Genomic DNA, 21,643 nt, shown 5'->3' with positions numbered 1-21,643 from the left:
AAACGATGGAAAATGTTTAAAATTGGTTGAAAACCAAAAGACCCAATTACCTTAGGCGCTCATCCTCAAAAGAGTCAGGCTATGGTTGTCAAGACTTGGTTTTTTTTACAACCCCAATTCCAATGAAGTTGGGACGTTGTGTTAAACATAAATAAAAGCAGAATACAATGATTTGCAAATCATGTTCGACCTATATTGAATTGAATACACTACAAAGACAAGATATTTAATGTTCAAACTGATAAACTTTATTATTTTTAGCAAATAATCATGAACTTAGAATTTTATGGCTGCAACATGTTCCAAACAAAGATGGAACAGGGTCATGTTTACCACTGTGTTACATCAACTTTTCTTTGAACAACATTCAATAAACGTCTGGGAACTGAGGACACTAATTGTTGAAGCTTTGGAGGTGGAATTATTTCCCATTCTTGCTTGATGTACAGCTTCAGCTGTTCAACAGTCCGGGGTCTCCGTTTCAATGGGAGACAGGTCTGGACTGCAGGCAGGCCAGTCTAGCACCCGCACTCTTTTACTACGAAGCCACGCTGTTGTAACGCGTGCAGAATGTGGTTTGGCATTGTCTTGCTGAAATAAGCAGGGGCGTTCGTGAAAAAGACGTTGCTTGGATGGCAGCATATGTTTCTCCAAAACCTGTATGTACCTTTCAGCATTAATGGTGCCTTCACAGATGTGTAAGTTACCCATGCCATTTGGCACTAACACAGACCCATACCATCACAGATGCTGGCCTTTGAACTTTGCGTCCATAACAGTCCGGATGGTTCTTTTCCTCTTTGGCCCGGAGGTCACGACGTCCACAATTTCCCAGAACAATTTGAAATGTGGACTCGTCGGACTACAGAACACTTTTCCACTTTTCATCAGTCCATCTTAGATGAGCTCGGGCCCAGAGAAGCCGGCGGCGTTTCTGGGTGTTGTTGATAAATGACTTTTGCTTTGCATAGTAGAGTTTCAAGTTGCACTTACGGATGTAGCGCCAAACTGTATTTACTGACATTGGTTTTCTGAAGTGTTCCTGAGCCCACGCGGTGATATCCTTTACACAACGATGTCGGTTTTTGATGGAGTGCCGCCTGAGGGATCGAAGGTCACGGGCATTCAATGTTGGTTTTCGGCCTTGCCGCTTACATGCAGTGATTTCTCCAGATTCTCTGAACCTTTTGATGATATTACGGACCACAGATGATGAAGAACATTGTCCTTAAACTGTTGGACTATTTTCTCACACACTCGCCTCTCACACACTCGCCCCATCTTTGCTTGTGAATGACTGAGCAATTAAGGGAAGCTCCTTTTCTACCCAATCATGGCACCCACCTGTTCCCAATTAGCCTGGTCACCTGTGGGATGTTCCAAACAGGTGTTTGATGAGCATTCCTCAACTTTCACAGTCTTTTTCGCCACCTGTCCCAGCTTTTTTGGAATGTGTTGCAGCCATAAAATTCTAAGTTAATGATTATTGGCGAAAAACAATAAAGTTGATCAGTTTGAACATTAAATATCTTGTCTTTGTAGTGTATTCTATTAAATGTAGGTTGAACGTGATTTGCAAATCATTGTATTCTGTTTTTATCTATTTAACACAATGTCCCAACTTCATTGGAATTGTGGTTGTAGTATGCGGGGTCCACCATTGTTTCCACCTTCTTTAGAGTCTTTACTGATCCTTAAAACAAACTGCTTCAGGTTTCATGGCATTCATAAACCACTGTTGTCAAGACCTGGTTCATTAAAAACAAATTCACGATGGTAAACTATCATTGAGAGTCTTAGCTCATTCGCATCCTCGAAACCTTCTGCTCCAGGCACCATTAAGTTCATGATCCATGTTTGTTGTCACATTGTTCATGAAAACAAAGTCAGGGCCATCTCGAGAGGCTTTGCTCTTCTTCAAAACAAAGCAAATGTCATCCAGACTCAGCCACTTAAAGACAAAAAGGAATGTGTTGACTCAGGTCCAAAGCATCAATGGAAAGAGTCATAAGGTCGAGCCCCACAAACTGAAAGAGCAGCAGGGCGGCGGGATTGTTGGGTGGGCACGCCATGTAAAACGTGGCACTCCATTAATAGCGCGCGAGCCGTAAAGCTGTCGTTGCCATGCCGCGATCGTCCCGCATAAAAGTGATTTGTGGCGTTTCCGATGTGCCAGTCCTCAGTTCAGGATCCATCACGCTCATTTAATCGACGCTGAAAGGAAAGCAAAGACGATGGATGAGGCCATCGTGCGCCTCGATGGGCACTTCATAAAGTCACTCTCCCTGCTTGTCCCACACCCGAGAAAATCGGGATATTATCATCAGCCATTCAGTGCCGTTAAAAGTGCTTCATTCTTAAATGGACTGTGTAGTAATAATATAAAAGTCATTCTGACTAAGTCCTCCAATATCTTCTCGAAGACATCGTAATTTCCCGAGAGAGTACCCCCCCCCCCCAAAAAAAAAGAAGAAAAAAAAGAAAGAAAACTCAAACGCCCCACAAGGTATTTCGAGGCCCTTTCAAAATGTATAAGCGTTATGTTGATAAAGATATTAGCTCTACTGTAATATGGTTTGCCTTTGCTGCACGGCTGTAAGACCGCTCTGCTGGGTATTTTGTCTGTTGTGTGTTTTACGAATTCATCTGTTTATTTCATTAACCTAACGCACAAATCTGAACTCTACTCAAGCCTGACTGCTAACTCGAATGCATGAAGCCTAAACCTACTCCAAACACCAAACCCCGAAACCCTACTCTTACCTTAAAGGTAAGCGTCTAACTAAAACCAAGCCTGAACCCCAACCCAAACTTTCTCATTCTGAACCCTAAACCGATCACCCTAATACCATCCTGTAAATCTAACCTTATCCGCTATCCCTTACTCGGAATCCTAACCGTAATCCCTGATCCTAACCATAACCCAGACGCTGCTAAACCCCTAATTGAACCCGACACTTAACCCTAACCAATAGTCCAAATGCAAAACCCTAACCCTAGTCCAAACACCTAAACTTAACTCCAAATGATGTACGGATTAGAGACAGTGGCACTGAAGAGACCAAATAAAGATGTCGGGTTCTCTGTAGGAGTGAGCAGGTTGGATAGGATTAGAAAGGAGCTCATCAGAGGGTCAGCCAAGGTGAGATGTTTTGGAGACAAAGTTAGAGAGAGAAGTTTGATAGATGTAGTGAGGGAAGGCATGATGAGGACAGGAGATAGGCTTACATGGAAAAGGATGAGACGCTGTGGCGACCCCTAACGGGACAAACCCAAAGGAAACCAAGAAGTCGGATCATTGACGGCCATTATAATACAGAATTTCTTTTAAACCCCCAAAATTCTTGATTAAACGGGGATAACGGGCATTTTCCGGGTTAGTCCTCCTCTCCCCCCCAAAAATGAAAAACAAAGAGAAAAATACAAAAATGGAAAAGACAAAAAAATAATAATAATAATAATAATTTATAATAATAAATCCATGAATAGGTCAATATGCGGGTGCTGAACCACCACAACCATGTGGGGGTCCACTGTCGTCACAAATGTCTAATGCAAGATTGTGGTCTTCTTTCGAAAGGATTTTTGCTCTGGTATTGGTAATTGACAGGAAAGAGAACATCAAACCAGGCTGTGTTACATACTACACTGTCAATTATCTGTCCTCCCTGCAGAAAGGCTTGACGGGGCCCCATCACGCTCCTCAAGGGCAAGTCCTCTTTGGCTTAGCATCGAAGAAAATCTTGCTCGAAAGATTTCCAAATGGGCCGTGGGCGGCGGCGTCTTGACGGACAGACGGAATTTCAAAAGTCAAATCTGAAAACAGTCGATTGCCCGTGAGCGGACGTGGCGTGTTTGAGCCAGCGCGAGTGCGGATCACGTTGGCGGTCGAGCGAGCAGGCTTCGGTCAAGGTGCTGGCATTTATGGCGGTAAGATAACTGAGCGGTGGTAGGTCATTGCTGGCAACGGCCCTGATGAAACTGCGTTCATCAGGGCCTCTTGGAATCAGGAGTTGTGACTCCAGCTCCGATTGGCCGTTTTCCACGAGCGTTCATGTGCTCCATTCTCCTTGGGAGTGTTTTCATTTTGTATTTGTGTGTTCGCTTGTCCACACGACGTTCAATTAATGGCTGAAAGTACAGCATCCTTTTTATGTTTTGTTTTCTTTTATGTGCTTTGGTTCACAAAAGTTGACAAACGAGTGAGACTAAATGGCAAAGCACCTTTACCTCCTCTAATGTGGGCGGAGCATAACGTCTTTTGACTTCCATCCATCCATTTTTTTTTTTTTTAATTTATGATCATTTTGAGGAGAAAAAAACCCAAAGATGTGAACATTTCTATTCCGTTGTGATTGTGGGACTTATATTCCACTCTAGAATTTTCGTGTTGGCCCTGTGAGAGCCCCAAACACTGTAAACAAACAGTGTGATCTCAATTTGTAACAACAATGATAATGAAAAAGGAAATCTAATCTCACAGCGAGCGAGCTGTCCATCATCAGCCTACATTCTGCTTCCCCGCAGCCTGACCCAGTAGCTCGCCATCCATCTGCGGCGGCCCACGTCAAAGCCCGACACATTGTGTCTCACGTCAGCAGGCACGAAACCTCATTTGGGGACCCCTGCGCCAGCCGGCCGCCGCCGCTGACAGCTCCCGTAAGCGAGCGCGGAGAGGCGAAGCGCAAGCTGCCCGGAAATGTGATCCGAGACAACGGAATGACGCCCGGGTCGCGAACGTGTGCGGACGGCTACGGTGTGACAGCTAGCAGAAAGAGACGATTGTATTACTTTGAGTCTGTCCGTTTGTACGGGGCACAGCTGGCCACGATGTTTGATTTGATGGTGCGTTTATTAGGCTCCAGGCCACAAACAAACTCAGTGCCGCTCAGCTTCTGGCTAACAGATGTCATGGCTAGCAATGTTTAAAAACAATACAATAATAATACATTTTAAAAATCAATTCATATTATTGCGGTTCAGCAACATTTAAAATGTCAAAGCAATAACAAACATTACGAATGTGTTTGTAGCACAATAATAATACTAATAATTCAAAAAGATCATTTTCTAAATGACGTATTGATGTTGCACTTCAGTAAATAAAAGGATTTAAGCTATTGCTGTTTCATTTTGTGTCATTTTTTCCCGGATTTTGTACCCTGTCTGTACCAAATTCGAAGCAAATCATGAACTTAAAACTACACGCTAAACCATGTTTTTGGTGTATTGTTACGCACAAACATTTGACATCTTTTTTTTTTTTTTTTGGGCATTATAACTGGCTCCCTGTGGGCAAACAGCATCAAACTTTGCTGCTGGCCTCTGCCCAAAACCAATGAAGAAAATGCAAATGCTTCAACAAATGTATTGCTGTCCATTTGTCTGCTATACTTGGTTCAAATTTCATGTTGCTAAGTGAAACTGGCTTCCGCGGGCTGAATTTTCCAAAAACGTTGGTGACTACAACTGAGCAAGTTGATGTTTTATGGTGACAACAAAATGTTTACACAAATTACTGTCAAATTTGGTATTAATCGGACAAAATCGCGTGAAGTTTCCCTTTGTAGAACCCCTGGAAATAATCCAAATGACCCGAATTGCGGCTTCAAAACTAAACTTGCAGACTTGCTGAATCTTTACGGGCGTGGCTTTTCGCAAATTTGTATTTGTTTTTAGTGCGTCTATTATGTTGTTATTATGTCGCGTGTTTCCTTGCGAGCCAGCAAACTTCGCCGCCATACTTCGCTGTCCACATGCAATGATGTATAAATGACATTTTCTCACAATCTAGTGTCACCCAACTGTATAGTATAAGTTCTAAATTTGGCAATACTAAGTTCTCCTTTGTAGGACGAGTGAAAATAGCCCAAATGAGCCTAAAACTGCTACTTCAACCCAAAATGTCAGACGGCTTCTCTCTCTGGACATTGCTTCTTAAGACTTTTGCTTGTATGTCTTCTAATGATCGACATGTCTACCACATATCATGTTACTAAATGAAATAGAATTTCCTTTTTTACTCTGCGGCACATTGTCAAACCAACGTGGATACCGAAGGCTACTCTTTATTTACGCCCGCATAATATGCTGTGTGCCAGAGTCGAATGACTTCCCATTTTCTCTGACATGCGGCAACATCGCGAGCCAGACACGTCGGGCCTGCGACCTCCCTGTGGTCGGAGACTTCGTCGTACATTAGCGCCTCGATGGAAGCGGAAGGCCCCGGTGGGACCCGGCGGCAACGGTGGGGCTAATATTGCCGCCGACAGACACAGATGGAGGTAATCTGGAAACCTGATTATTACCGGTGACATTTTACAAATGCGGTGTGGCGGCGTGACGGCCGAGCGCGCTCCGGCCGCAGCGCCTGATTGAGAGATGTCGGCCGGCGGAAATTGAGGTTTAGGCAAACAGGCTTTGATTGAAACTACGCCAAACGGGTGCTCAGAACACACAAGATGAAGTGCTGCAGCTAAAAGTACATATTGACGCAGGTGCCACGCAATTCATAAGAGCTGCGTGAGACCTTCGCATGTCTCTTTTAAACGACAGCCGGTCGAAGACCTCCCCCGGGTGCACCCCAAACTGGAAAGGTTCACTTATAATGCCACGACGAAGACAAACTTACTGCGAGCCCCCAAAAAAGTCAAATTATTGCTCCAAGACCGAGCGACAAGTTAAAAGATTTTCGACATGTGGACGACAAAAGCCCCTTTCACACCGGCCGTCGAGCCCTGCTTGCTGTCCACAAAAACATTTGTGGCATGACTGGGGTGAAACCAAAAATAAAGTTTGTTTAGAAGAACATGCAAATCACGGTTGGTATTCTGACAATTAATAATAGGTGTTGAAATCGCTGTGATTTATGCACATGGCCCCGGCTGTTCATTACGCGCAACGCTGAGAGCTACAAAGCGTCTCGCAGGCAGCCGGTCGCGGCTGTGATGCTCTCTAATTGTTTTCCTGGGGGAAGCGGTGGAAAACGGGCCAAGCGCCGGGTGGCCGGCGTCGTCCTCCGCCATATCTCCTGTTGCCAAGCTAAACTGAAGTCGTGTGAGGTTTGGAAGGATAATTGCTGAGGTGGGTTCCTGAGGTGTTTCCAAGAGGCGTCGGTACCCGGGTGATCGATGCAAAAAGTGTTCGAAATGTTGTTTCCCCTTAACGACAGCATTGGATGACTTTCCGTTTGGACGCTAAAAGCTAGCAGCTAAGCGACAGGCTCCTTGAGCAAACGTAGACGTGTGATTCGGCAAGATTAGAAGCAAAGTTTAGCCATCTGTTGGCTGCAAAATGGTGGCTTTTTGTTAGTTCTTCCTTTTTCACACATTCACAGACATGACGGCTGTGAGAGTTTTGTTTGTTTGTTTATTGAAGAAGAAAATTAAAAACAAGTGCAATGGATTTATGAAAGACTAAATCGTCTTTGATATTCACCAAAAACGTTAACTTTATAGAAGACTATTGTTTTATTTGTTTCCGAAAAGAACCGTTTTAGGATTAATGAAGCCTACATTGTCTTCGATGTTTACGAAAACGTGTTAGGTTAGCCGAAGAGTCAACATTTTCTTTGATGTTGGCAAAAAAAAAACCCCACAAAACTGTTTTCAAAAACTCGCATGTTAGGATTGCTGGTGACGAAATTGTCTTCAATGATTACGAAAAACGTCAAACGTACACTCAGTTTGCAGAAGACTATATTGTATTCTACCAAAACGTATTTTAGGTTTGTTAAATTGTTTTTGATGATGACAAAACGCACACTTGAAGTTCGTTGAAGACTAAATTGTCTTGGATGCTTACGAAAACGTACTGAAGGTTTGCTGAAGACATAAATCCATGTTTTATGAATACATTTTGGGTTTATTATTGAGTTGTAGAAAACTAACTTGTCTTGAATGTTTACAAAAACAAATTCTTTGGTCATCTGTGATCATAAATTGTCTTAAATGTTTATGAAACTGCATCAGTGAGATTCATTCGAGACTCGAAATTGTCTTAGATTTTTCCTCAAAACAAACCACTCTAAATTGGAGTCAAGGTTACGAAAACCCTGTTTTTCTAAACTGTTTCCTGTGCTTACAAAAGCCCGTTCAGTAGATTTGTTGAAGGCTAAATTGTCTTTGATGCTTCGGAAAACACACACCGCGGATTCGCTGAAGACTCTAAATTGTGTGTATGTGTCAATCCTGATCTTTTCCTCACCATTCAAAGTCTGCCATGCGAATAAAAGCCAAACTGCAGATGCAAGCATCTGATTCTCCTTCTAAATCTTTCTTGAGTAAGCGACCTTTCCCCGCAACAGTTGCTCCTTTGTGCTTTGCGTCATATTGCGGCAACCCGTGTCTCGGCGGGAGCATCTGATTAGGATGTCTCGCCTGAAGTCTGACCGGCAGCCGGCCCAGAAGACTTGCCGTGGACGGTTTTGTTCCAAGCGCTCCGGTACGCCAAAGAGGGGTTGTAGGACATCTGCAGGAGCCCGCGAGGCACGAGCATGCGTGTAATGGCGACAATAGTACATCTGTGCGGTGTTACACTTTATAGTACACTTGCACAATTAATCCAGAGAGCCATGAAAGCCGCAGAACGAGCCCGCGCAGTCCCATGCCTGTGGGATGTGTGAAACGTGGGCCAGAGGGAGGACTTAGAAGGCCAATATAAATATGCATATACATATTTCTGACAGTTGTTGTTGCAAATTATGGCTTGTCAAATCAGAGGTCGGCACAGTGAGTCACTCGCAAGATTCGTCTGGCACAGTTTCTGCGCCGAACGACCTTCCTAATGTGTCCGAGCTCGGGACCGGAAGTGGATGGGTATTGGGCCACTGGCTGGGAATCGAATCTAGTCCCTCTGCAGGAAAGGCAGAAGCATGTACCACTACATACCAGTGTGTACTGTATATACCGGTACACTATATGACCAAAGGTATTCGCTCGCCTGCCTTGACTAGCTTAAGAACTTCACTGACATCCCAGCCAAGTATAGAAAACGAGGCTTCAAAATCCTGAAAAATCGAGCTATTTTCGTCCGTCCGTAAAAGCCTTCTCACGCTGCAGTTTGAACGGCGTGTACATGAACCACTGGTCTACCATCTTTGTTGTGCCTACACATAACTACGTTTGAGCCGCAAAAATATATCTGCTGAAAGCCTCCGATGGCTGGAATAGATCCCACCGGTCGCTGTGGGTCCGCGCCACTACAACGAGGCGCTCTAAAGCGGCCACGCTTGCCTGAAGCCCTGGTCCGCACACTGGCTGTCACTGCCTTTCCGTATGGGATGTGCTCATGGTGACAATGCAGTGCTCTAAAGCGGGTATGCCGGCGGACTATCCAAAGGAAATTCATTTTCAGGGTGTAGCCAGCTAGCTACACGTCGCAATTGCGCCACATAGCCACTGAAGGAGCAACTCATTTTTACTCTTATCCTGCCCCACCTCCCCAAAAAAAGTCATGAATACTGAAATGGTGAAAAACAGTTTAACGGTGTATCCCCACAATTCAGTACTACATAGTTTTCAGTGTGCACGATTTCATCAACTATCTTCAAACGTGTAAAATGTATTTCGAAACAAATAACTAAATTCACTTTACAGTCTTTAATATGATGTCGGTCCACTCTTTTGCAGCTATAAAAGCTTCAGTTGTTCCGGAAAGGCTTTCTACGAGGTTTAGGAGTGTGTTTTGGGGAATTTTTGACCATTCTTCCAGAAGGGCATCTGGGAGGTCACACAGATGATGAATGAGAAGGCCTGGCTCTCAGCCTGCACACTAATTCATTCCAAGGGTGTTCTTTCAAGTTGAGGTCAGGACTCGGTGCAAGTCAGTCAAGTTCATCCACCCCAAACGCTCTTATCCGTGTCTTTATGGACCTTGCTACATGTTGGAATAGGAAGGGGCAATCCACAAACTGGTCCCATAAAGTCGGGGGCATGAAATTGTCCAAAATCTCTTGGTATGCTGAAGCATTCAGAGTTCCTTACACCGGAATGAAGTAGTCAATATTTTGGCCAATCCCACGCTCCCAAACACACTCCTAAACCTTGCGACAAGCCTTCCCAGAAGCGATGACGCCGTTCTAGTTACAAAGGGTGGGCTGACGTCAAATTAAAGATAATGGATTAAGTAGGGGATATCGATTCAAGTTCTTCACATCAAGGCAGGTGAGTGAATACTTTTGGCAATATAATACAGTGTATTTCTGACAAACACTCCATGACAAAAGCTTACATTTCGCGTTGCTGAGTGTTGCCTCCGTAACATGCTAGCGCATGGGCGGTACTTAGAGAGCCTTGAGAGACACTTGCATAAGATCGGTAATTGCTTCATTTTTTGTTTTTTTAAACCGCAAAGCTCAAATATGCCACAAGTTCAACTTTAAAGAAAAACAAAAGATTTCTTTCTGATTGGTCGTCTTGAAACCGTCCTCGACCTGTGCTCTAACGACAAGGGAGGCTGACGAGGCCTGATGGGCATCGGCGTAAAGGCCAGCGGCTTCCAAATGTAGCGCGGAGAATTAAATTATATCAGTTCACCCTCTTCCCATTATGGAATATCAAGTCATTAAGGTTGCCATTCCAATCGCGACTCCATGAATTCCCACTTAAGTGCCACTAACGCGGTGACCAAGGCGAATGACCCCACCGATGACCTTGGGGGTGGAACATGGCAGCGAAATTTGAAGACTCCCTACAAAAATCGGTATTTTTTTAGGGGGAAATTCAGCCCCTGAATCCAGTTCCACTTAGCAACGTGAAATTTGGTAAACTTATCTATCATGAGTAGATCCACAAAAAAGTCTCAAGGAGCCATGCCCGAAAAAAGATCAGAAGTCTACCATGCTGGTTTGAAGCAGCAATTTCATGGTCACCGAGCAACTCCTCTGCGACGTTTTTCTACGTAAAAATTGCTTTAAATGGTGCTCGTCAAAGATGTTGTCCGATCGCTCCCAAAACGGAACCACGTATATTAAATAGACGGGCGATGCTAGATCCCGAAAACAGTGAGTTTTCGTGATAGAGCGTGAACATGGCAGCAAAGTTTGATGACTCACCAAATAGCGACAAATGCTCAGAGGTCTTTTGAAAATTCAGCCCCTGAATCCAGTTCCACTTAGCAACGTGAAATTTGGTAAACTTATCTATCATGAGTAGATCCACAAAAAAGTCTCAAGGAGCCATGCCCATAAAGACCCTGGAAGTGTACCGTTTAGTTTTGAAGTTTCGAATCGCTCCTCTGCACCGTTATTTTACTATCGCTGTTGTTTTACTACAGCATGTCAAAATGGCTTTTCCATTACGAGTTGATGAATTGAGACGGATGCATAGTGTGGATTGCACACTCAACCGTCTGTAGTGTGTATTTATCAGGGGGCAGGGACATAAACGCAAAAGAGGGCTGTTGGCTGTCGCCCCGAACAAATAGCTGACTCGGTATTCCAGCAGGCAAAACGAGGTTACCTCGACAGCGGCGCTGCCCAATAAACATCGCAATCAGGTTACGGCACAAAGCCAGACTGGACTTATCACCGCGTGTGTGTGTGCGTGTGTGCGTGCGTGCGTGCGTGCGTGTAGGAGGAGGAGACACTTACAAATGCCGTTTGTGAGCCTATTGGGACGAAAAGTTCCATCATATTAGATTTCCTCCTTTATTACCCCAACCAAAGTCTACCGCCTCAGGACTTCGTCGCCTTTCCTCCCATTAGTTCAACCCCCACCCGTTAAACCTTCCTCCCCTTAAAACAAATGTATGAAAACACCACCCAACGCCTGGTTTGTCACAGCACTAAGTTAACAGCACGGCTAATTAGCAAACGTCTTTGTTTTGCCGCTGGTGCTGCAACATTTCAAAGTTTGCCGCGATTTGCTGTCATCTGCTGCGGAAAACATTGCGCAAAGATACGTCATTATGAGCTAGTGGTCGTATATTGTATAGCTCCGTAAAAGCAGAGGGCTTTGTGTAACTTCATCCGCGATAACACAGAAGCTGCAAATGTACCGATTGCAATCTTCGCGCTGGCTCTCGGCGTATTGATCTACGCAGCTTTTGTCCTGCTCGTCTGTCTCGGCTTTATGCTGCAGGGGGATAGCTCGTCCATCCCAAAGGTTTCTTTCGATAGTGCAAAGAAATGGGCGTTTAATTTAAAGTCATCACACTATCTGCGCCTGTGTTATATCTTTCCAGAAAGGAAGGCATATCGGCAGCTGCGCGATGACCTTTCGCTGTTGTTCATCAGCGCTTTTGTAGAAGTGCCGATATGTTAAAAAAATACGAGTGCGCATTCACACATCCATCAACGCAACATTAAGGACACCTAAGCATTTAGATGCAATTTGACAGAGGAAGCTAAGATTCGTCTTTCCAGATTTATTAGTGGACCACCCTAGAGATTTTGTCGAATTGCTTAAAAGTTGAAAGCACAAATACTAGCCAGATGGACGACACTAAATGGCAAAAACTGTTTTATTAATTGCTCGTGCATGAAGCCTGGCAGCGAAATTTGTCACAAAACACGAAAATCATATAACGCAAGGTCAGACACAGTTTGACTTTGCTTTGATGACTTGCCATAAAATCCCAATCGCTCCGAAAGTTTCGGGAAAATTCATCCCGCAAAAGGTATTTTCACTTATCAACATGAACTGTGGTAAACATATCAATCACAAGTAGACCCATAAAAAAAAGTCTCAAGAAGCCATGCCCAAAAAGACACAGGATATCTTCCATTTTCATTTAAAGTCGCCGTTTCAGGCCGAGTTTTTCATTTGACAGGCTGACTTAAAATCAATACTAGCAAACAAGATCATCAATATGAAGGTGTGGCTTCACATTCAATTTGCCTCGCGTCACAACATGAGGGTTAATTCATAATTTGCCATTGTTTAGTTCAATTGGTCTGTCTTAATCTGTCATTCAACTACACGCTATTTACGTTACCGTTACACACGACTGTATGTGTTTGTGTTTTGCACGTGGTTCTCAATTTGTCCTTCAAAGGCCTCCGTCTCCTCAAATATTGCGCCTTAAAATCGTCTGCAAGGAAGCCAATGCATTATTTAAATCAAACGCTGTGAATCAAATGTCGTCCATTAACGGAAATTTCCAAGCTGAGAGAAAGACAAAGTGCTTTTCTTCCCCCTTCGCGCCAAATCCGTTGAGATATTACGACTCATGCACATGACGACTCCTCCTCCATCATTTGCATTGCCTTCGTCGCGTAACGTACGAGCGGATAAATAAAGGACGAAGGAAGCGCATCGAGCTACTGAAGACATCCCCTCCCTCATCATTCGTTCACTCAATGAGCGTCGATACTGTTGCTGACAATGCATATGATTGCTCCCACGGTTCCCCTTATTTGTTGTGAGTGCGTATACCCCTGAAGTTGTCAATATTGACATGTTTGCTCTTTAAATCGGCTTCAGCTTGGGGGCGGAGTCTTAAAACTGGTGTTTTAAGAAAATGTCTGTGACCTGCTTTCATCCATCCATCCATCTTCAACCGCTTATCCGAGGTCGGGTCGCGGGGGCAGTAGCTTCAGCAGGGACGCCCAGACTTCCCTCTCCCCAGCCACTTCATCCATCTCTTCCGGGGGGATCCCGAGGCGTTCCCAGGCCAGCCGAAGGACGTAGTCTCTCCAGCGTGTCCTGGGTCGTCCCCGGGGTCTCCTCCCGGTGGGACGTGCCCGGAACATCTCACCAGGGAGGCGTCCGGGAGGCATCCGAATCAGATGCCCCAGCCACCTCATCTGGCTCCTCTCGATGTGAAGGAGTAACGGCTCTACTCTGAGATCCTCCCGGATGACCGAGCTTCTCACCCTGTCTCTAAGGGAGAGCCCGGACACCCTGCGGAGGAAACTCATTTCGGCCGCTTCTATCCGGGATCTCGTTCTTTCCGTCACGACCCACAGTTCGTGACCAGAGGTGAGGGTAGGAACGTAGATCGACCGGTAAATCGAGAGCTTCGCCTTTCGGCTTAGCTCTTTCTTTACCACAACGGATCGACACAAAGTCCGCATCGCTGCAGACGCTGCACCGATCCGCCTGTCGATCTCCCGTTCCATTCTTCCCTCACTCGTGAACAAGACCCCAAGATACTTGAACTCCTCCGCTTGGGGCAGGATCTCATCCCCGACCCGGAGAGGGCACGCCACCCTTTTCCGACTGAGGACCACGGTCTCAGATTTGGAGGTGCTGATTCTCATCCCAGCCGCTTCACACTCGGCTGCGAACTGTTCCAATGAGAGTTGGAGGTCACGGCTTGATGAAGCCAACAGAACCACATCATCTGTAAAAAGCAGAGATGCAATACTGAGGCCACCAAACCGGACCCCCTCTCCGCCTCGGCTGCGCCTAGAAATTCTGTCCATGAAAGTTATGAACAGAATCGGCGACAAAGGGCAGCCTTGGCGGAGTCCAATCCTCACCGGAAACGAGTCCGACTTACTGCCGGATATGCGGACCAAACACTGACTCCGGTCGTACAGCCCGTATCAGGGGGTTCGGTACCCCATACTGCCGAAGCACCCCCCACAGGACCACCCGAGGGACACGGTCGAACGCCTTCTCCAAGTCCACAAAGCACATGTAGACTGGTTGGGCGAACTCCCATGCACCCTCGAGGACCCTGCCAAGGGTGTAGAGCTGGTCCACTGTTCCACGGCCAGGACAAAAACCACACTGCTCCTCCTCAATCTGGGATTCAACTTCCCGACGGACACTCTTCTCCAGCACCCCTGAATAGACCTTACAAGGGAGGCTGGGGAGTGTGATCCCCCTGTAGTTGGAACACACCCTTCGGTCCCCCTTCTTAAAAACCTGCTTTCACCATCTCAATCTGTGAAGCTGTCTGCAGTTCCTCTTCTTTGCTGTGTGGTGTCCCACAGAGTTCAGTGTTGGGTCCCCTCCTTTTCTCTATACAGTGGTACCTTGACTTATAAGTTGTTCGAGGTACGAGCCGTTGCTTAGTCGCTTTTCTGCTTTGTTTTGCACGTCAAAAATTTTGTTATGAGTGCACTTCAGGTACAATGCTACTCGAGTGAAGTAAGAAAAAAAAAAAAAAAAAAAAGGAGCGCAACAGTTGAAATTTTAGGCGTTTATTGAACGTGACGAACACAATATGACAACACTTGCAAAGAGCGACAGAAAACTACAACTCTTGTCCTGAAGCTCACACAAAGACGAACCGGCCATGTTCCTGATGTCACTCTCTAGGCCACACCCCTGAAAGGCACATACACAACAATTCACCAATTGTTGTTGCAACTCGGCTCATACCAACATACAGTAATTACACTTTATAAAACCTGTTCATTTCTTTCCATTCAATTTTATCATGTTGTCATACAATACAGTACTAAGTGTCTTTCTCAAAAATACTAATAAAACATTGTGGGGATATTTTGGGGGGCTGAAATGGATTCATGGCATTTCAATCCATATTAATGGGCGATGTTGATTCAAAATACAGTACTGTAAAACAGCTCCCTTTGGATCAATTTTTGTAATATAGCATATCACTGATATGAAGGTGACTTGCAACTACGCTTTCAATTCAGGCCACGAAATATATCAAAAAGCTCCAAGCTCCTTGACTGTGCCAGTGCGATCAGGGACTGGTCAGCCTCCAACTTCCAACAACTGGTCTCTGACAAGACTGAGACACTTATCGTCGCCCCAGAAACACAGATTAGGTTTGCTGTCATCTTCCATCAAACCTCCCATTAGAAACTCGGGGATTACATGTGACCAATCCCTCTCCTTTGACACTCACGTCAAACGTGTGCCCAAATGTTTTCACCGCAACCTCACCCTCACCTCCGCGCATCACTTCTTAACCATCCAGAATGCAGTCGCACCGCTCCCTACAAACACATTCAATTTAAAATACTCACAACCGACACCCCCGAGGTCTCTTTTGCTTTATTTTCTTTCCTACTACTTTTACTTTTGGGGTGTTGTGTATTTTAACTAAATTTGTAAGGCACTTTGTGGCCTTTATCTATGAAAGGTACTGTATCATTTTTTTTGTCCGCTTGCTTTTGTCAAAATACCCCAAGGATTAAAAAAAATCAATCAATCAATCAAAATGACAGCACTTTCCACTCCATATTCCTTTTCTCGCATAAATTAGTCCGTTTAGAGGGGGTGGCCCTGTCTAATGCAAGTGATTGACAGTTAACGCAGCCCAGTATGACGTAACCCCCCCATCCCAAAAAGCAAAAATCCAGGAGTAATAGACTCCCCACAAAAGATATACTTGCCTATATATGCCACAAGATGTTGACAAAGCATAGCTTTTGTCGAAATGAAGCTACTCAACACACCTTAACATAGTACTTTGGCACCAAGATGGCAGCAAAGCAGTGCTTTTGTTTAAATGAAGCTCCACAATTCACTTCAACATAGTTTCTCGGCAACAAGATGCCGCAAGACGGCAGCAAAGCACTACTTCTGGCTAAATGACGCGCCGCAAGTCACTTCAAAAAAGTTCATTGACACCGTGATGCCACAAGATGGTGGTAAAATCACGACTTTTGTTGAAATGAAACGCCACAATTCACTTCAACACACTTTCTTGGCACTAAGCTGCCACTGGATGGCAGCAAAGCACTATTTTGTGGAATTAAAGCCGCTCATCTCCAACATAGGTCATTGGGACGGAGCTGCCACAAGGTGGCAGTAAAGCACTACATTAAGCTGCTCAATTCACTTGAAGATAGTTTCTTGGCAGAGAAAATCCCGCAAGATGGCGGAAAAGAAACAATGCCAAACCACAAATATGCAGAGGTTCACAATATTGCTGGGCCGATGGCGAGTACGGCTTCCGTTACCATGACAACGGGGGGCAGCAACTTGGCATTGGGACTCGGCGAACGGCTTCTTCTTGTGTGTGTAAAGACAGTAAACGCATTTCAAGTTCAAGTCAGTTTCCCCGTAGAAGAACTTTTGACACTCCTGGGGAGAGATGTCGACTTGACATTCCCTCCAGTCCCTCCGGGCTTCTCCAGTTATCAGCGTCTGCCAGGTATTTAGTTCTGCAAGGTCATTATACCCTGCTGTACCGCTTTGCTCCGCTGAAGGGCTCAAAGTCAGGCGTTCAACATCTGGATGACAGCTCTCCTTACCTCTGAAGGCACCAGACCCTTTCACCCGGCCTGGGAAAGCCAGCATTTTCACAGCTTTCCCTCCCCGTGTCGCTAGTTTGAATAAATGGCAGTGACAGGGGATGGGGGAAGAGGAACTGGCAACTTCCTTGTTTCTGATCTAGTAACTGAGGAGGAACGCCAACAGTGTAGCGGTGGGAGGTAACAAAGTACAAATACTTCGTTACTGTACTTATGTCGATTTCTTCCCCCAGTATCTGTAATTTACTTGAGCATTTATTTCTAAGCGGCTACCCTTCAAAGCGCAATTTCATACTTCCTGTGCTCTTTCAGAAAATGGGTTCTTGGTACTTGAGGATAGACATGTCCAGCAAACTTCAGGTGGATAAGTGAAACGTCACGTCTGGTTCTGACCTTGTGAATTTGACTTTCGTGATGAATTTGTTCCATATTTCATGACGAGTCGTCAAAATTTGGCGTCATGCTCCGCCCGCACAAAGACGGAAAACTCAACATTTTCACAATTTACCGTTGCCCATCGTTCTAGCGCGTGTGGTTACATTTTGGTAGCAATCACACAAAATATTTAGGACACATTTTTCCCGGAACCTGGGAAGTTTGTCTGTTTTGTAGTCCATGGTGGTAATACTGTACGTCCATTTTCCGTCGTACTGTGTCCCGAACGAATTGGGGGCTCGTCCGTTCAACGGGTCAAGTCGGCCTAGCGCCCTTACTCCGATTGTCTCGATTGCGAAGCAGCTTTTCGTCAACATAGTTTTTTCCCTGTATGATTAACATTCCCATTTTTTGCATCCTTCACCGTTTGCCAGGAACGTTTTTGTATTAAGGTGCAGCAGCAACGGCGCTCGCTATCGTCACATCGGCGCATCCGAGTGGTAAATTCTGTCCGTTTTGTTGCAGCGCTTCATCTGATGGTCTCTCTCTACCCGGTGGCTCTGACACCGATAAGGCGACTCGCAGTCGCCTGCGCGAACGCCCAAAGGGCCGGCTGAGCGCGTTACAGCGACATCTTCGCAAGAAGAAGAAGAAGCTTCCAGCAGAGACTGGAATGCGAAAGGGAGTTGTGAGAACATCTGTTATCATCAAAGTTTTATGGTCTTCAGAAGGCCCCGGTTGAATGAAATGCAGGCGGCTTGGATTTTTTTCAATGTGTCCTGTTTTTAAGTATTTATTACCGTCGGGGGAGAGGCGGGGCGGTGGTTGGCGGCGCAGCGACGTGCATGTCAAGGAGAGTCAACAATGAACGCTGAATGTTTTTGTTTATTTCTACCAGTCTGCCAACGGATTCAAATTGAAGGATTTGGCTGATAAACTAGACCAAAACGCTTTTCCCAACCTTTGAAATTCACACGGCACACCGCCGAACAAAAATGTCACAAAAGGTATAAAAACTGTTCCGCCGCTATAGCGCAATTTATCGTATTGAAGATTTTTTTTCTTTTCTTTATACTGAGTACTGTTATATGCTCTGTTTGTATGTGTTGCTACTCAATCCGTGTAAAGTACTTGTTCCAGCGAGCAGAATTACTGTAATATCCACGCTCTTTTCAGTTAGCCTGTCTATAGGATTACAGTTTATATGTTCGGGGGAACATTTTGGTGTTTAAGTGTACAATGTTTAATTCACTCTTGTTTTATGTTTCAGTTTTACAGGAAACAACTGGGAGTGATTGATAAAACATCTTGAAGCAAGCACACTGCGCCTCTTATTTGGAGCACTGTGTGAGCGAGAGAGTGAACACAGGCGCTAAGCAATACTTTGGCGTATTTTGAATGCATTTAAATGTGTTTTCATGCGTTTGAATGTGTTTAAAGTGTGTTTTTTAATGGTCTCTCTACATCGCAGATTTTCACCTATTGCTGCCCGTCACTGTAGTCGCTGGCATAGATGAACAAACATACATTATTTGTAGGCTTGCAAAATTCTGGGAATTCTTCAAAGCAATTATGGGATTCCATCATTCCATGATGGGATTAAAGGACACCCAGAAATGTCCAGAATGACTGTAAAATGGCCGCTTCAAACCAAAATGGCCTTTTTTCGGGCGATGGTTGGTCTATCTGGGGTAGACGTGTTTATCGGATTTCATACTGCTAAGTGAAACTGTCTTCGGGGGCTGAATTAAAAAAGAAAATCCATTTTTTTAATCAAGGAAAAACATCAAATGTCCGTCCCTAATGAGCCGTATAGAGTAAGGAAGACACACTCGAGGCCCCTCCTCTCCTCCACTTGTAAAATGTGAACGTTTATTAAATGCTGACAAGAACATTAAAACACAGAATCAACATTCGGCCCCCCCAAAGAAGGGAGAAAATAACAAAACAAATCGCTAGCACTTCACGGGGAAATGAAAAAGTGGAAGCTTGGCAATTTGGGAAGCCTTGAGGATTTTGGTTTATGATGTTTTGGGGAGGTGTGGGGATGCTTAAAGAATGATTAAGGATTTGGGTTTGGTATGTTTTGGGAAGGTTTGGGGACGTTTTAGGAATGTTTGGGGAACTTTTGGGAAGGTTTGGGGATGGTTTTAGAAGGTTTGAGGTTTCTGGGAAGCTGTACTGATGTTTTGTGAAGGCGTGGGTACATTTAGGAAGGTTTAGGGAACCTTTGCGACGATTTGGGGAGGTGTGGATGGATGATTTGGGGTTTTTTTTTTTTGGAGACCTTTTACAACTTGTGTGGAAGTCCTGGGAAGGTTTTAGGATGTTTGGGGATTTTTTTTTGGGGGGGGGGGGGGGGGGGGGGGGAATGGTGTGAGAAGATTTTTGAGGTTCAGGGAACTTTTGATAATTGAGCGGGGACATTTCAGGAAGCCTTGCGGAACGCTTGGGACATGTCGGAAGGTGCGGAGACGTATCAGGAAAATTCGGGTAACTGAGGAACGTGCGGGGATGTTTCGGGAAGGTCTGGGGACCTATTAGGACGGTTTGGGGATGTTTGGGGAAGGTTTAGGGCTTTCGGAGTGAGGTGGCAACTCAATCGGGCTACAGAGCCGATAGCTGATGCATTCTGGTTTTGATTCTTTTATCATCTCCTCTAAGAAAGGACAACAACAAAAAAGCAGGTGGGTGGGAAACAAGGGCGGGTGGTGATTTCAGGTGACGTTCGGCTCCAACATTTATTGAACAAAGCAGCAACGTATACAAGAAGCACAACGTGGCGGTGTCGCTTGAGGTGGAGGGCGAGGAAGGGGTCAGGGGGCGGGGTCTAGGGTGCAAGCGCAGTTCAACACAGTACCAGTAGGCGGCGTCCACTGCATTGGGTTCACAATCACGATAAGAAAAAGCTCCATCTAGAACAACGTGGAAATCCTTCTGTTGGTCAACACAAAGAGCAGCAAAGGGTCGCGGGGGGTATTGTACACGAGCATCACATGACTTCCGACACGCCACGGAGACGCGCTGAGGACGCCTCCACGCGCGCACACGGGTCCCTTTTTTTTGGACGACTTTTAAGCGTGGGATTTTCTGGATGCTTGATGTTTTTGTCCAGCCAATACTACATTTAAGGCCAATGATTTTATGAAAACTGGATTTGAAACAAATGTTTAGCGCCATGTGCAAGAAAAAAAGAAAAACAAAATGATGAAAAATTGTCAAGCTACATAATTGCAATTGAGTTCATACAGTCCAAAGTCTCATATTCTCAAAATGTCGTCACGTTTCAATTCATTTTTGCACCTTTTCCGGAAGCGACTTTCTTCCTGCTTCCGGTTGGCTAAAACAACCAGCAGTTCCTTTGACAACTTTAAAATGCGCAAATGTGAATTTTGGACACTCGTGTTGGGGAAAATAAGACCAAAACTTTGTTTTAAAAAAAGTACCCGTGCACGTGTGGAAGTGGCCTCGCTCTCTCGCTCTCTTTCTTTCTCGTCATTTTGCTTCGTACACGTGTGCACATTTCTAACATGTGCACACGCACGTATGCACATTTGCACGCGTGGCCGCACTCTGTCCCGCCGCTGCCTCTGCGGCGGCTTTTTCCGGCTTGTTTGTCGCATCGCCACGCACGGCGACGTTAAAAACATCAGCGGAGAAGGGATTTGTGTGTGTTTGCAAACGTGTGTGTATGCGAGTTCATTTGGGATATGCGCTTTAGGGGGTTTACGGCGGCCGAGATTCCGCTGCGCGTACACGCTCCGTTCAGTACTCCAGCTCGCCACTAGGGAGAGTCCAACGACGCAGAGAGTCGATGGTCGGAATGCTCCGCCTTGTCCATTTGAATTGTTTTCTTTTCCCCTTTTTTCTCAATGTGCTTCAGTTCTATTTTTTTTTAAAGCATCGTATGAAAAAACGGACATGCTCTAAAACTCGTACACACTGTACAGTCAGAACTACACTTTTTTTTTTCCTTTTAAAGCTTTCAGCACATCCAAAGAAAGGGATCAAGGAGGGAAAGAGCCACACTCGAAAGTAAACATAATTATTAACTGATGAGAATAAAGCTGGAATCAAAGAGAAACAAAAGTAAATTGTTTTTGTTCTTTTGCTGAAAATGTGCAATATTATTTCCCTGGTCCA

The sequence above is a fragment of the Phycodurus eques genome, chromosome 15, assembly GCF_024500275.1.
Source record: "Phycodurus eques isolate BA_2022a chromosome 15, UOR_Pequ_1.1, whole genome shotgun sequence".
Lineage (NCBI taxonomy): Eukaryota > Metazoa > Chordata > Actinopteri > Syngnathiformes > Syngnathidae > Phycodurus > Phycodurus eques.
Note: the sequence above shows the minus strand (reverse complement) of the source record.